The 14,720-nt window shown below is 37.3% G+C and overlaps 1 long non-coding RNA gene across 1 annotated transcript; it reads left to right on the top strand.

The window, feature by feature from the left end:
• Positions 1-588: 588 nt before the first annotated feature.
• LOC110702634 lies at positions 589-6,050 on the top strand. The gene is made up of 3 exons (XR_002507513.1): positions 589-1,065; positions 2,749-2,843; positions 3,940-6,050. It is a non-coding gene; the product is annotated as an uncharacterized LOC110702634 (long non-coding RNA).
• Positions 6,051-14,720: the final 8,670 nt, after the last annotated feature.

The raw sequence follows: 14,720 nt of genomic DNA, 5'->3' as shown, positions 1-14,720 counted from the left end.
AAGCGTGTTAATGACAACTTTACGCTTATCCAAACGGTGTTGCAAAGTGAAAACTTTGACCCCTCAAATCTCATTACTCCAGAAGAAGGAATAGTTCAAGGATGGCGAAAGACCGTGAAGGTGACTACACTAAGTGGAAGAAAAAACTCCATCACTACAGGACAAGGACCAATGTTCAATGAGTCTGAGTTTGAGTCTGGATTCGAGTCTTCTATTATTGAGTCTTCTAAATTTCCCATAGTTGCATCTCCTTCTATTACTCCTAGTTTAGAACCTACTCCTAGGATAGTTAGTAGTCAAGTCCCAACTGATGTTTCTCTTTTTGATGTAACGGTTTCAGAATTCAATAATATGTCTTCTTTCGCTTACTCCTCGTGTCACTCTCTTACCCAAGATAACGAGAATTACTTTGCTAACAACAAAAATGACAAAGAAATAATTAAAGCAGTGGAAACACTTGAAAATAAATCACCGATAATTGAGGATCACTACTACAAAAAGTGGCAAAGGGACCCCTTTTAAGAGACCCGTTGTACAATTTAACGGGTCTATTTTATATAAAAGACCCTACATTATACGTAACGAGTCTATAAAAGTAGGCGCCAACATTATATTTTGCGGTTTTAAATAAGAATTAATATAAAAGACCCGTAGTACAATGGATCTCTTAGGTAAGAAACATGTTGTTAGGTACAACGGGTCTCATACATATAAATTAAAAAAAATGAGTTAAAAAAATGAGTGCGATCAATTTTTATCGAGTTCCATTTTTCTGTTTTGCATGCTGCCTCTTATTTTCCATTTCCCTCCCAAAATAAACCCTTTCTTCAATTAACCCTCTTCAATTTTATATTGTTGCAATTTCAATTCCTCTGTTGGATTTCATCTCCAAAATTCCAAAGTCCCGAACTTGTTTTTGTTAGCTGCGGCCAGTATAGTGGACAGCCGTCATCGTATAATCGGATTTCGCATGAGCAAAGAACGAGCAGCTCCTCCACGTATATTCGGATTTCCCACCTCCATGGCTCCACCGTACCCCAACTTTCATTCACCGCAAAGTTAAAGGTTAGAATTTTTGCTTAATTGATGCATACCGCTTTTAGGTCATTGAGATTTTGAATGTCGGCAATCTCAATCCTGATTTTAAATATTTTCATTTGAAATATTAAGCACCAGCCTTGGCAGGGCAGCTGCAGCCTTGCCTTAGCAGGGCAGCAGCTGCAGCCTTGCCTTGGCAAGGAAGCAATGTGTGTTAGTTTGAGCTAAGTTTGGTTATTATATATCATTGTGGGATTTGTTAAGACATTACAATGGCTACCTAGTTGCGAACTCGAGTTGGAAGATTCTTGAGCGGTTTGGGGGTGTTTATATCCATAATCCATTCCAAAATAGGCTATAGTTCCTGGGGATAATGGAAAGAAGCTAGAAATGGTAGAGTGTGCATAAAAGTTTGTTTATAAATTTAAGATTGCAATGTATATAATATAGGTTAAAGGTGTACTTAACCCTGGAAGAATAAGTTTAGTTGAGCCTTGATTAGGCATAAATCTCTGTCATGTATTTTAGTACCAAGACATTGGTGAATTTTGATTTAATTTCCCTGTGTTGTTGCAAAACTTGCAATGTTGTGTTTTGATGCTAAAGCTTGTTAAACTGAAATTGCAATGTTGCCAACCCAGGGGTATGATGCACTTTGGGGACGGGTGTAGTTGAGCTTAGATTGGACATTTTGTCATTGTAATTTTTTTGGTTACTTTCTGGTTTTCACCCTTTTTTTTAATGTTGTGGTTTGATTTGTTTATGTGCTGTTATATGTCAAGTGGCTTACAATATAGCTTTAGATGTATGATGGTCTTTCATGAGTGGGTTTACTTGTGCATTAGAACCAACACGAGGAAGCTAAGCTCTGAAAAAATTAGTCTGTGTCAAATTTCAGTGTCATGTGTCCAAGTATAATGTACTGATGTCCTATTGTAAGTGTCTGCATTAAGGTTTAAAGGTCATTCGAGAACAGTCAAAAGACTAGATTTTCATTCTGCTTATGCTCAGAGTTGCAAATTAAGTTTTCGCCTTCTATAGTAGTGTCATCCCAATTAGAGAAAGTTGCACCAGCCCAAGTCTCTGTCAAACCATATCCTTGTCCAATAGGCGCCCTGAGCATCATGAATGTAACTATCCACTCAGGTTAAGAAATCCAAACATGACATAAGAGAATGTCAATATCAAAACATGTTCATGTAATTTCTTCATCATAAATCTAAACTAGAGCCTATTGCACAAGCATCTACAGCCTACAGGGCGTATGCAATAGACTAGCCACTCAAGTAAATGACAACAACTATGATAAACAACCAACAGAGGAACAACCAGAATAGCCAGGGGAAGCTTGGAGATTTTTTTATTAAAGAAGGAAGATTAAGGCAACGGTTACAATCTACTACTACAGCTACTGTAACATAAAAATGGAGTCTTGGAGCTCACTTCTATTACTACTACTAGTCTATTGAGATAACAAAAAACATGCATAACATTTTCTTTCCCCCCTTCCCTCAAATATCAAGCATCCTCTCTTCTCATGTGACCTAGGAATTAGGAGCTGTCATGTACTGGCAGTGTGCCCTCACAACATTCCTTTGCCACACTCCTTAGTGGAGAATTAATTGATTTTGTCTTTACTTGCTGCTGTCCAAATTTGATTGTTGTTTCTTGTTGTTTTCCTTGTTTTGCCTCTTTCTCCTTCTTGTATAGACTCGGATTGTTGGAGATGGATCCACTCGATCCATTGCAGTGTATCGGCAACAAGAAAAACTATAGCCAAAGGTTTTATTTCCGCATACAGGAAGGTTAGAGGTGATTCAAAATTGAATTTTTACTGTATGTGAATTAGTTTTGAAATTCTGAAAATAAGTTCTGAAATTCAATTTGGTTTGTTTCTGAAATTCAGTTATGAGCTTTGGTTCACATATTCCATTTTCAGCTGAGATTTGACATTGTAGTAGAAAAATTCAATTTTCAAATTCAGTTATGAGCTTATGTTGGTAGTGGGAGGGTGTTCTACTGCTGCTGTGTTGGTAGTAGGGTGGTTGTCTGCTGCTGTTGTCTTTTGTCTTCTTTTGTACACGATAGTGACTGGTGGACGGTGTTGGTGCATTGCACAGCGGCTGTTGCCTTGCCTTGGCAGGGCAACGGCTGCCGCCTTGCCTTGGCAGGGCAGCAGCTGTAGCCTTGTGTGAGAGAATCAACCCCCACTTACACCAAGACTCACGAAATAGGGAGAATACAATGAAACTAGAGCAAATAAGGCAGCAAGTTGTTATGTACTCGGTTTGCACTCAACAATAATGTAATTATTTTGCATAATTTAAGAAGGAAAGCTTGATGATGGAGCCTCTGAATGATTCTCAACTACAAGAAAATAGGAAGAAAACGGCATATTGTAATTGATATAGTCGGTTGACCCGAGTCCATCATAGTTGTTGCTGTTGTGTGTCTTGTGGGTTGCAAGGGGTGTTTGTACCTCCTGTTGCTGCTGCTTTCGTCTGTGATATGTGTGTAAAATAGGCGGTCTGGTTCGGTTTATTACACTAATGGGGTATAATAATAGGTTGAGGCTTTAAATCTCTCAAATAGCTGACCTTAAGGTTAATAATGTGTTGCACCCTCACCCCCTACGCACACTCCCCAACCCTGCACACCCCTTTCCCTGCCTTGCCCTTACCTGAAATCAGTCTCGAAATTTAGATCTAAATTCAGTTCTGAATTTAGTTCTAAAATTTGGAACTGAAAATAAGTTTTGAGATTCAATTTTGTTTTGGTTCTTAAATTCAGTTATGACCTTTGGTTCACATACTCAATTTTCAACTGAGATTTTACACTGAAGTAGAAAAATTCAGTTTTCAAATTCAGTTATGAGCTTTACTTTTTCTATTTACGTTGCAGTTCTTTACTCAAGAAGCTTATTCATCAGAACAAATTGATGAGATACGAGATATTTGGGTTTAATATTTTCTTAAGCAACTAATTTAAGCTAATGAAGAAGTCATAGGAGGAAAGGTAATCAATACTTTTTTAAAATCATTTTTTATCTTATTTTATTTGTAAAAGTAACTGAGTTGATGATGGGTCTTTTGATTTCTCAGCAATACTTCCTAACTATAATGCTGATTTGTTATTGTATGTTAGCCTATTCCTGAGGTCTTTTGCATACTGTGCCTTTTGGTTATATATATATTTTTACTGCTAATTGCTATGGATTTCATTTTGTAATGTGAAAAACCCTATTTTTCATTTAATTTATGCCTTTTTGTAAAAATATTCTATGCAAGTCAAGCTCTCAGGAGCAGTTAGTAGCCAACATTTGACTGCGCTGCTCATATATGGCAACACCTTTAGGTCTTGGAAACGTTGAAGTTGAAATCAAAAGATGGTAGTATGGTAATTGTTTCGTTTTGGTTCACAACACACACTTTTGGAACATATGTTGTGCTGATGTTTTTGGAAACAATGGTTGATTTATAGTGTCATGGTTTTTTTTTTTTTTTTAATGAATTTATGGTGTACATGGTAGAATGGGAGAAAGCTAAGGGTTAGATTTTTTTTGTGTAATGGTGTAATTGTGGGTGGCACAAAATTTTATGGATGAGTTTTTTGTAATGGAATTGATTGAATTATATATGAAGTAGGTTTAAAAATTTATTTGTCAAGAAATTTTATTGAATTACATATTATGCAGGTTAGTTTTACAAGGAAATTACCAGGTAATTATTGAAAAAATTGCTGGGAAAAAAAACAATTTAGATATTTTAATGATTTGAAAAAAAAACATAAAGGTTTGCTAACAGACCTGTTAGGTTAAGAACAGATTTTTCAGGTTAATGAATTGAATAAATAAAAAAAAATCAAAGAGACCCCATATCTTTCATATACGGTCTGAATTTAATTTTTCAAAAGGACCTTATTTCTCTTGTAACGGGTATGTTTTATCCATCAAACATACCCTATTTCTTTTACAATGGGTCTCTTATCCTTATTAATTTATTCTAAAAGAGGTAATATAACAAACCTGGCGTTTTGCATAACGGGTCTTTTCTCTTTTAAAAAGAGACCCCACCCATAGAGGCAATCTGTTTATACCCCTTAGATAGAGACCCGTTGATAGGTGGTTTGTAAAGGATATTTCAACGGGTCTCTTTGCTACTTTTTGTAGTAGTGGATACCAAAATAGTTAGTATCTCAAAAGATCTAACTATTAAAAGAGAAGTTAAGATTGGTTTAACTCTTAATAAAGAAGAAAGAATCTATTTAATTGATCTATTAAAAGAATATATCGATGTTTTTGTCTGGTCATATGAAGATATGCCATGAATAAATAGAGAAATTTCTCAACATACTATACCATTAATTTTAGGAATGAAACCTGTAAAACAAAAGTTACGTTGATTGAAACCCGATTTAGCTCTTAAAATAAAAGAAGAGGTTCAAAAACAAATAACTGCAGGTTTTATCAAAGTATCCAAATACCTTGAATGGGTTGCTAACGTGGTACCAGTTCCTAAGAAAGATGGTAGGGTAAGAATGTGTGTCGACTACAGAGATCTAAATAAGCCAAGTCTAAAGGAAGATTTCCCTTTACCACACATCGATATTCTGGTAGATAATACAGCTAATCATGCACTTCTCTCATTCATGGATGGGTACGCAGGTTATAACCGTCGTGGTCGAAGAAGACATGGAAAATACCACCTTTATAACACCTTAGGGCACTTAATATTACACAATGATGTCATTTGGGTTAAAAAATTATATGCGGGTGCCACTTACCAAAGAGCAGTGACTGCCTTGATCCATGACATGATGCATAAAAAGGTTGAATTATGTGTGAACGATATGATTATAATATTGAAAGATCGTCCCGAACATCAAATAGCCTTGAGAAGGTTCTTTAAAAGATTAAGAAAATACAACATGAGGCTAAACCCAGCGAAGTGTGCTTCTGAAGTCACCTTAGGAAAACTCTTAGGCTATGTTATTAGCTCTAGAGGAATAGAAATAGATCCAACCAAGATCAAGGCAATCATGTCAATGCCACCGCCCAAGATTGAGAAACAAATTCGAGGATTCATTGGCCGGTTGCAAATACATAAGTAGGTTCATATCCAAACTTACCACGATATGTGAACCAATATTTAAGAAGCTCAAAAAGAATGTGCCATTAATATGGGATAAAGAATGTCAAAAAGCCTTTGATAAGATCAAAGACTACCTCACTAATCCTCTTGTATTAGCACCTGCACTCCCAGAAATTCATCTTTGCCTATACCTCAAAGTTATTAAAGAAACAATGGGAGATATGCTCGCACAAGAAGTAGAAGGCAAGGAAAACACCATCTACTACCTAAGTAAGAAGATGCTTGAGTATGAAGCACGCTACACACCTCTAGAAAAGTTGTGCCTCGCACTCGTGTGGGCCACAACCAAGCTAAGACACTACAATGCTTGTCCATACGGTATATGTAGTATCACAAATGGATCCCCTTAAGTGCCTTTTTGAGAAATCTACACTCGACGGGTGAATACCTAGATGGATAGTCAAACAAGCCTAATTTTATGTAAGATTCATGCCTTAAAAAGCCATTAAAGGATCTGTGGTTTTAGATTTCTTAGCAGACTTCTCGATCGAAGACTCAACGCCAATACATGAAAATGACTTTCCAAATGAAGACTTAATGCTCCAGAAGATGATACTTGGACACTATACTTTGATGGAGAATCAAACTAGAAAGGATGTGGTGTAGGAGTTCTATTAGTATCACCTAAAGAAGAGCATGTCCCAATCTCAATCAAGTTAGATTTCGACGTTACCAATAATGCTGCGAAATATGAAGCATGTGTGGTAGGCCTCGAAACTTCTTGAGATTGGGAGTGAAGAAACATCGAATATTTGGAGATTCTTCCCTCATTATTAACCAAATCTCCAAAACATGGAAAGTAAGAAGTGAAAGTTTAGCTCCTTACTAAACATATATAGAAACACTTATTAATCAACTCAAGAAATTAGAGTACACCTACTTACTAAGAGAAGAGAATCAGTTTGCTGATGCCTTGGCAAGACCAGCTTTAATGATTAGAATTCCTAAGAAAATTGAACAAATGCCTTTGACAATAAAGAAAAGGCATAAACCAGCTTATATTCAAGCTATCAAAGATGAGAAAGTAGTCCAAGAAGAGGAAGAGGAAGAACCATGGTATGTCGAAACCGATTATAGACAACTCGAGATGCTAAGAAAAAAAGAGAACGAAGGCTTTACTTCCTTCTTCAATAAGTGGAGGGAAACTTCCGCTATGATGATTGAGATGCCCACTGAAAAAGAGCCTGTGAGGATGTTTATCAAGAATCTCCAAGAAAAGTATTCAAAGCATTTAAAATATCAACACAATCTGAATACTTTCAAGGCCGTTTATGACATCAGAATTGAAATCGAAGATGACCTCGCAAAACAAAAAGCTACTAATAATAATAACCACCGTGGCTGGAAAGGAAAGAAGAACGACAAACCTTCTTCTTTCGAAAACGCCCACTCTAGTAGTAATGTTAGTACCTTTGACTATAATGGTGTCTTAGCCATGGACAATCAAGGATCCAAAAGGAAACCCAGGAGAGAGTTCACACCCATTGGAATGATCTACGATGCTGCTTTCGATCGTCTCTATGATCGAGGATTAATCAAACCTATTGGCCCTACTAAGGATCCAACACCAGAAAATCGATCTTCGAGATGGAATCCCAACTCTTATTGCAAGTACCATCGAGGACGCGGTCATACCACTGATGAATGTTATAGGTTTCAAAATCTCATTCAAGATCTCATAGATGCAAATAAGATCCCATTGCCTCTAGCTAACGAGAAGACTGGGTGATGATGAAGCAAACAACACAAGACAAGAGGCGAGTTGCAACGACAAGATTTCATGACCTCTTTTTCTATTTCTTTTTCATTTTTTCCTCTTCCAAATAAGTCTAGCATAGACACCTTTCTTTTCCCTTAGATTAATTTTGTAGATTCTTTCTTTTTTCCCTTTTAATAAAATGAGCATTTACTTTCTTGCATATGATCATTGCATTGCATTACCAAAAAAAAAATGTCAAACTTAGCACAAGGTATACCAATTATTTGAGGCACCCCTTGTAGCCACATCATATCACCTTTCACCCTTCAAATATGCAATCCTTGTTTGATAAACCACTTTGTGCCTCGTCTAACGATAGACCTTTTATTTTTCAACCCATATCTACCTAACCTTGGGATGGGATGGTGTGTAACTTATGTAATTTTCAAAGAACAAAAGCTTGAGTGATTCAAAATATTAAAATAGCAAAAAATAAGCAAAAAAATAAATAAAAGTGTACAAAAGGGCAAGTGTTCCAATGTCTTTGATATGAACACCTCAAATTGCGTCTCTTATCGAGTGCTCGGTAGCGTGCCTGAGAAACATGAATGCGAAGTGAGCGATAGACCGCATGATCGTGATTTCCCACACTTATAAAAATAAAATTAATGCTAAAGAAAAAAAAAAAGCAAAAAAAGAGCTAAAAACGAGTAGTAAGCCTCAAGAATAAAAATACAAGGATCCAAAAGTAAGGTTGCACACCTTGGGGGCTTATCGAGGGTCTTGAGCCTTTATCCCCTTCTTCTTTAACCTTTAGCCTAACCACGTTACAACCCTTAAAAAGACCTTTTTGAGGTATACACACACTTGTGCGAGATTCGGCTAGAGCTACGTTCGGCCTGAGCTACGTTCGGCCTGATTCCTAACGGATACGTAGGCAACCTCAGAAAGGGGTGCGGCCGTAATAAACATGCATTCATATTTACATTCATAATTGATCATATCAAGAGATCCCCTATGCTCATCCCTATCTACTTAGAGCTAGACTTGGGGCTTGATCCTTATATCATTAGCTTACCTAGCCTAAGAGTCACCATCATTTGACTCTTTTCAATATATTTTCCACACTTAGCCCCTGCAGCCTAACCTTAGTGTCACTTTCACACACTGCACAGATACATGCCCAAATAGTCCTCCCCTTAAGAACCCTTTGTCATGAGATCTTAACACGACATTGAAGCATGCCTTGTCATATCAAAATATCTCATCACTTGTAATCGTTATCGCATCACGAAGTATGAAGTGCTTAGCCTCTGTGCCTAAGTTACCTAGATACTTTCATTATCGAGTCAACTAGGATAGTCTAAGATGTTACAATCCTTGTACTATGAGAGACAACATTAACCGATTAAGCTCATTCAACATGCACCTTCAAAAACTTCTCTTCTTTCTTTTTTTTTTTTTTTTTTTTTTTTTTACGTCTTTCTTTTTCAGGAGAAAGTGGATACCCTCCACAAAAATGACGAAAATTTTTGTTTATCTGCATTTTGAGTCATGTGCATATCGAGTTTCATGAGTCAACACTACGCACACACGAGTCACATCAAGTCGAGTCAACCTCGAGTCAGTCAATCATAGTGAGTCAAGTTTATACCTTGAGGCATGTCAAGTCAATGAGTCAAGCAACACTAAGTCTTAGGTAAACCCTAAAGAAAGATAAGAAAAGTCCTATAGTCAAAGATATAAATGCAGGTGCATCCCAGTAAGTGTGGACATTCCCGGATTTTTTTTCGAAAAAAACCGCGAATATGACACAAGAGATTCCTCTAAGATAAGAGGAGTTACATAGATCAGTATATTAGAGACGAAGAGCTTTAATTTACAAAAAAATTGAGCGGATTTGGTTAAAAGGAAACGACCAAGCTCAAAGTTTGGAGCAAAACCAAGCAACAGCGGCAGCAAGAGCAGAATAGGGAAGACCCGACTCCAACGCCAGACGACAAGGTTGTGCCTGGCGACAACATCTATCGTCTAGTGACAAAGTTTAGCGCCTGGCGCTAGATCCCAGCGTCTGGCGACAGAGCCAATTCTTGGCACCAGCGATATTTCAGTAGCGACAGAGCTCGAAGCCTCTCAGAATGGTTATTTTGACCTCATACAACAATTTCAGGTTCCTTGGTACGCTTGTTAGCCCCTTTAAGCAAATTGACATGGTTAGTAGTCGGCTCGATTACAATCGTAGTAAGTGATTGACCTGACAAAAAAGCGTCTCACTAAGCTTAAGCGCCTAAGCATTGGCTCATTACAAACACCAAGGCATCGGTTCAAAAGCAAGCGCATCACTTATACAACAATTTTTCCAAAATTAGATTGTCATCTCCAACTGACAATATTTCCAAAATATGGATTGTCGCGCATCTTCTTCAAAAGGCAATTTTTCCAATATTGGATTGTCATCCATGGCAGAGTTTCCAAGCGTGGATTGTCGTGCTCCTTCTTTGTTTGGTAAGTTTTTCCAAGTTCGGATTGTCATACAATCATGGATCTTTGGCAAGTTTTCCGAGATTGGATTATCATACACCCTGTTCCCTATGGAAAAAATTCCCAAAGGATTGTCGTAGGTCTCTATTCATCATAAATTTCGGCAAAAGTTCCTCAACGTGGATTGTCATTCATTTCAGCAAGTGGCAAATTTTCCCGAAGTGGATTGTCGATCGACTCTTTTTTGGCAAATGTTCCAAGACACGGATTGTCAATTGTGGCAATATTTTCCTAAAAGGATTGTCATATAGCATTGGCAAATTTCCAAGGTGGATTGCTTTCAAGAGTTATATTCCAAGATGTGGATTGTCGATCGTAGCAAAGTTCTTATGACAGATTGTTATGAACCATTGGCAACTTTTCCCAAAATTGGATTTTGGCAAATTTTCAGAGATACGGATTGTCGCTTCTTCATAGCAACATTTCCAACGACGGATTGTTACGTAGCATTGACAAAATCGGATTGTCATACATCATACAAGAGTTGTCATGGCAATTATTCCAAAAGAAAAGAGGATTGTCATCACCCAAAGCATCAACAACAAAATTCAAACAGCATTAAGTATCAACAAGCAGTGGTCTTTTTGAAGACTATCACAGCGGAATGGAGGCAGTTACAGGCGTAGCAGTCTTTAGGCAGTATTCTCTAGCTTGCAGAAGATCGTCAAAACAAACATCAGGATGGCATTCCCTAGCTTACGGAAGGTTGTCACAACAATAGCAACAAATCGGTTACCTCCAGAGACGTGTGCTCGACGGTGCAAGATGTGCGGTTTTTTAACTCTCTTATCTGTTTAAATAACGCTAGTTTGTAGGTATCAGCGTTACAAGAATGTTTTAGGATCGCAAGACGTTCTGAATCATTCTCCGTCCCTATCGATACTTTGACTTTTATTTTCGAAACTTGTGTTTCTCCAAACTCAGTCAAAGTGGGGGCTTCTGTAGACACCCAAATGTGTATCCCCAAAACCAAATCCAGTGATGAATACCTTTCACGTCATTTGATTATCGAACAAAGCAAAAGTGTGAAAATTCTAGTGATGAGGATGTTTTTATTAAAATATCTCTACTTTCTGTTTTTGAAAATATTTCTTTTCTTACCCTATTTATGAAAAACGTGCATTCAAGTTTAGTATGATCCATGATATGGGTCCAATAATAGTGTGGTTGGATGGGGCTTGAAAAGACCTTTCCAATGATATATTATAAGCCCAATTCTGATGAATAATGAGGATGTTATGGCCAAAATACTATAGTGGACTCAAACCGGTTTTTACCTACGGCCCAATGATCATGTTGAGGGTCCAAATGTCTAATCCTATTCCTAAACTAATTAGGATTATAATATATCGTTGGAAAGGCCATAACTTCCTCATTATTCATCGGAATTGGGCTTATAATATATCGTTGGAAAGGTCTTTTCAATCCCAATCTAACTAAACTATTATTTTACCCTTATCATGGACCAAACTAAACTGGAATGCACATTTTTCATAAATTGGGTAAGAAAAGAAATATTTTCAAAAAAAGAAAGAAGAGATTTTAATAAAAACATCCTCATCACTAGACTTTTCACACTTTCTCTATGTTCGATAATCAAATGACATGAAAGGTATTCATAATTGGGTTTTTGGGAGACACATTTGGGTGTCTACAGAAGTCGCCACTTTGACTGAGTTTGGAGAAACGCAAGTTTCGAAAACAAAAGTCAAAGTATTGATAGGGACGAAGAATGACTCAGAATGTTCTGCGATCCTAAATCATTCTTGTAACGCCGATACTTGCAAACTAGCGTTAGTTTAAAACAGATAAGAGAGATAAGAAACGTGTATCTTGCACTATCGAGCACACGACTCTAGGGGTAACTGCAGAAACCCAATGATGAACAACCTTTCACCGCCACTATTGGTCGGGTTCATAATTTAATCTCGGGAGTGCTTTAAAAATCGTATTTGATTAAATTCATATTTTTGAACAGTCCATGGATTAGTCTTGATGTTTGGTAAAAGCATAGTTTTAATTTCAGCCCAAATTTATTATTTAATTTTAGCCCAAACCTTTTTAATTTATTATTTAATTTTAGCCCAAACCTTTTTAATTTATTATTTATTTTTGGCCCAAACCTTTTATTTATTTTATTTAATTATTTTCTTATTTTAGCCCAAATGATAATAAATCAGAAAAGGCCCGAAATTGTCAATCGGCACTTAAAATGCTGAATGAAATTAGGGTTAAAAATGTATTTAGATGGAAAAGTGGGCTGGGAATTCACGCGCCACGGCAGGTACCCACCATGTCACGAGAATCATTCTCGTCTGACGGTGGGATTTCCCGTGACACGGGAAATTCCGTGTTTTTTTCACGTAAACCCTTAACGCGTTTTCTTCCCCGTTTACTGAAAATTTCCCGCGTCACACTAAAAATGCACTGTGTCACGCGAATGTTTCCTGTCTGACGGTGGGACTTCCTGTGTCACGGTACAGTTTGTTGTGTCGCGGGATACTTTTTTTTAGGGTTTTTATCATTTAGGGTTCCGTGTGCTCCCTCAGCCCATTTTCTCTATAAATACCCCCTCATTTCTGATGTACGGGGCACCAATTAATTCTTTATTTTTCTCTCTTCTATGCTCTAGCCTAAACACTAGCCTATCCTATTTCTTTCAAAATTCCTTCTTCAAGTACTCCAAGGAGTCCATACTTTACTCGTGGTTTTGTCCTTAAGCCAAGGCGTGAAAGGTAGAACTGTTTGAGGTTTTGGCCCCAAATCAACTCTACTTTATTTAATTTAATTTAATTGTTGTTTTATTATTATTTCCTTGAAGTTACTAACTCGTTTATTATTTTGTAGTTGCAAACAAACAGAATCAAAGTAAGAATTATGTTCTTTTTATTTCTATTATTTTTCTAACGATTTTATATTGTTGGAATTATGGCTAAATTGCTTCCAATATTAATGTTTGTTCTATTATTATTTATTGATCACCACATTGCATGTTAAAGGGAATATGTAATTGAAAACCACGACTAATAAGATAATTTGGACAACCGGGTTAGGTTCCTTTTTAATCTTGTTGTTTAATCAAGTGATCACCAATATTTTAAAATAATATGTTGCATTAATATTCAACCAATTTAGCTTAATATTAGTCTGGGGCAAATTGAATATTTTGTTTATATGCCTTTGAGATCGCAGGAATCACTTTTCACTATAAGAATCGAGTAGAGGCCAATACGGGCGAATGTGACTCCATGACTCACTTCGTACCATCATCCCCGATCCTCCTTTCGTGGTTCCGAACCATATGGAGTTAGTAATCTCATGGATTATGAATGGAGTGTAATCTTCACGGGTCAATCGTTGTTGCCTATCGTTGTCCCTTATTCGTGGTTGCCTTTTATGATCCGTGAACGGTTTACAAGTTCCTTAAAAACTTGTTGGCGGCTCCCTACTTTATTTGTCCCTAATCGTTGTCCCTAATTGTAATGTCAATTCCCACTTCCTATGAGTGCCAAGCATATTCACAACATGCTTTAACGTAGGCGCACTTCGAACGACGCCTACAATTTGGCGACTTCACTGGGGAGGATTCTTGGTTATTTATCGATTTGAGTGATCGGTATTTAATTAAGATGAGTGGATGAGATTTGAAAGATTCTTGAAAAAATATTCTTGTGATTAATTTGGCATTTTTGCATATGCATAGACGTTTTAACGTCGCATTTAGGTCTGTCCCGTAGGAAAAATTGAATAACTTGGTTGCGCACGAAGGAAAACAGGGCACCAGTCAGATCTTCTGACTGTCGTGCCACGGCAAAATCTGCCGTGTCACGGTACAGTGCACCGTCTGACGGTGCACAGTACCGTGGCACGGGAATTTTTGCCATGTCACGGCAGTCCTAAAATCAGTCCGGTGGCTTATTTTCTCTTCTCGCAGTCAACTTCCTTTAATTTTTCTGAAAACACGTATGTGTTCTACATACGTCTTAGCCCCGGGGGATTTAAGCTTTATCAACCCAAAAACACTCATGCCAATAAGGGTTCATCCGAGTTATTAAATCCACCCAAACCATGGAGTTGAGTTCGATTTCATCATGAACTCGCGGAGCCGCCCGTTGGCATACACCCTCAAGGGAGGCTGCCTTGCTAACGCATCCAATCTCTTAACCATGGTACCCTATTGACACCAAATAAATTTGACCATAGTCGAACATAGAACTTGACCTTAGGTTGCGAACTATTCTTTGCATCATTATGCCTACGTATTTTATGTTTGGTCGTTTTGATCCTAACCT

This window comes from Chenopodium quinoa, unplaced genomic scaffold (assembly GCF_001683475.1).
Source record: "Chenopodium quinoa cultivar QQ74 unplaced genomic scaffold, ASM168347v1, whole genome shotgun sequence".
NCBI classification, from domain to species: domain Eukaryota; kingdom Viridiplantae; phylum Streptophyta; class Magnoliopsida; order Caryophyllales; family Amaranthaceae; genus Chenopodium; species Chenopodium quinoa.
This window is presented reverse-complemented; position numbering and strand designations above follow the sequence as displayed.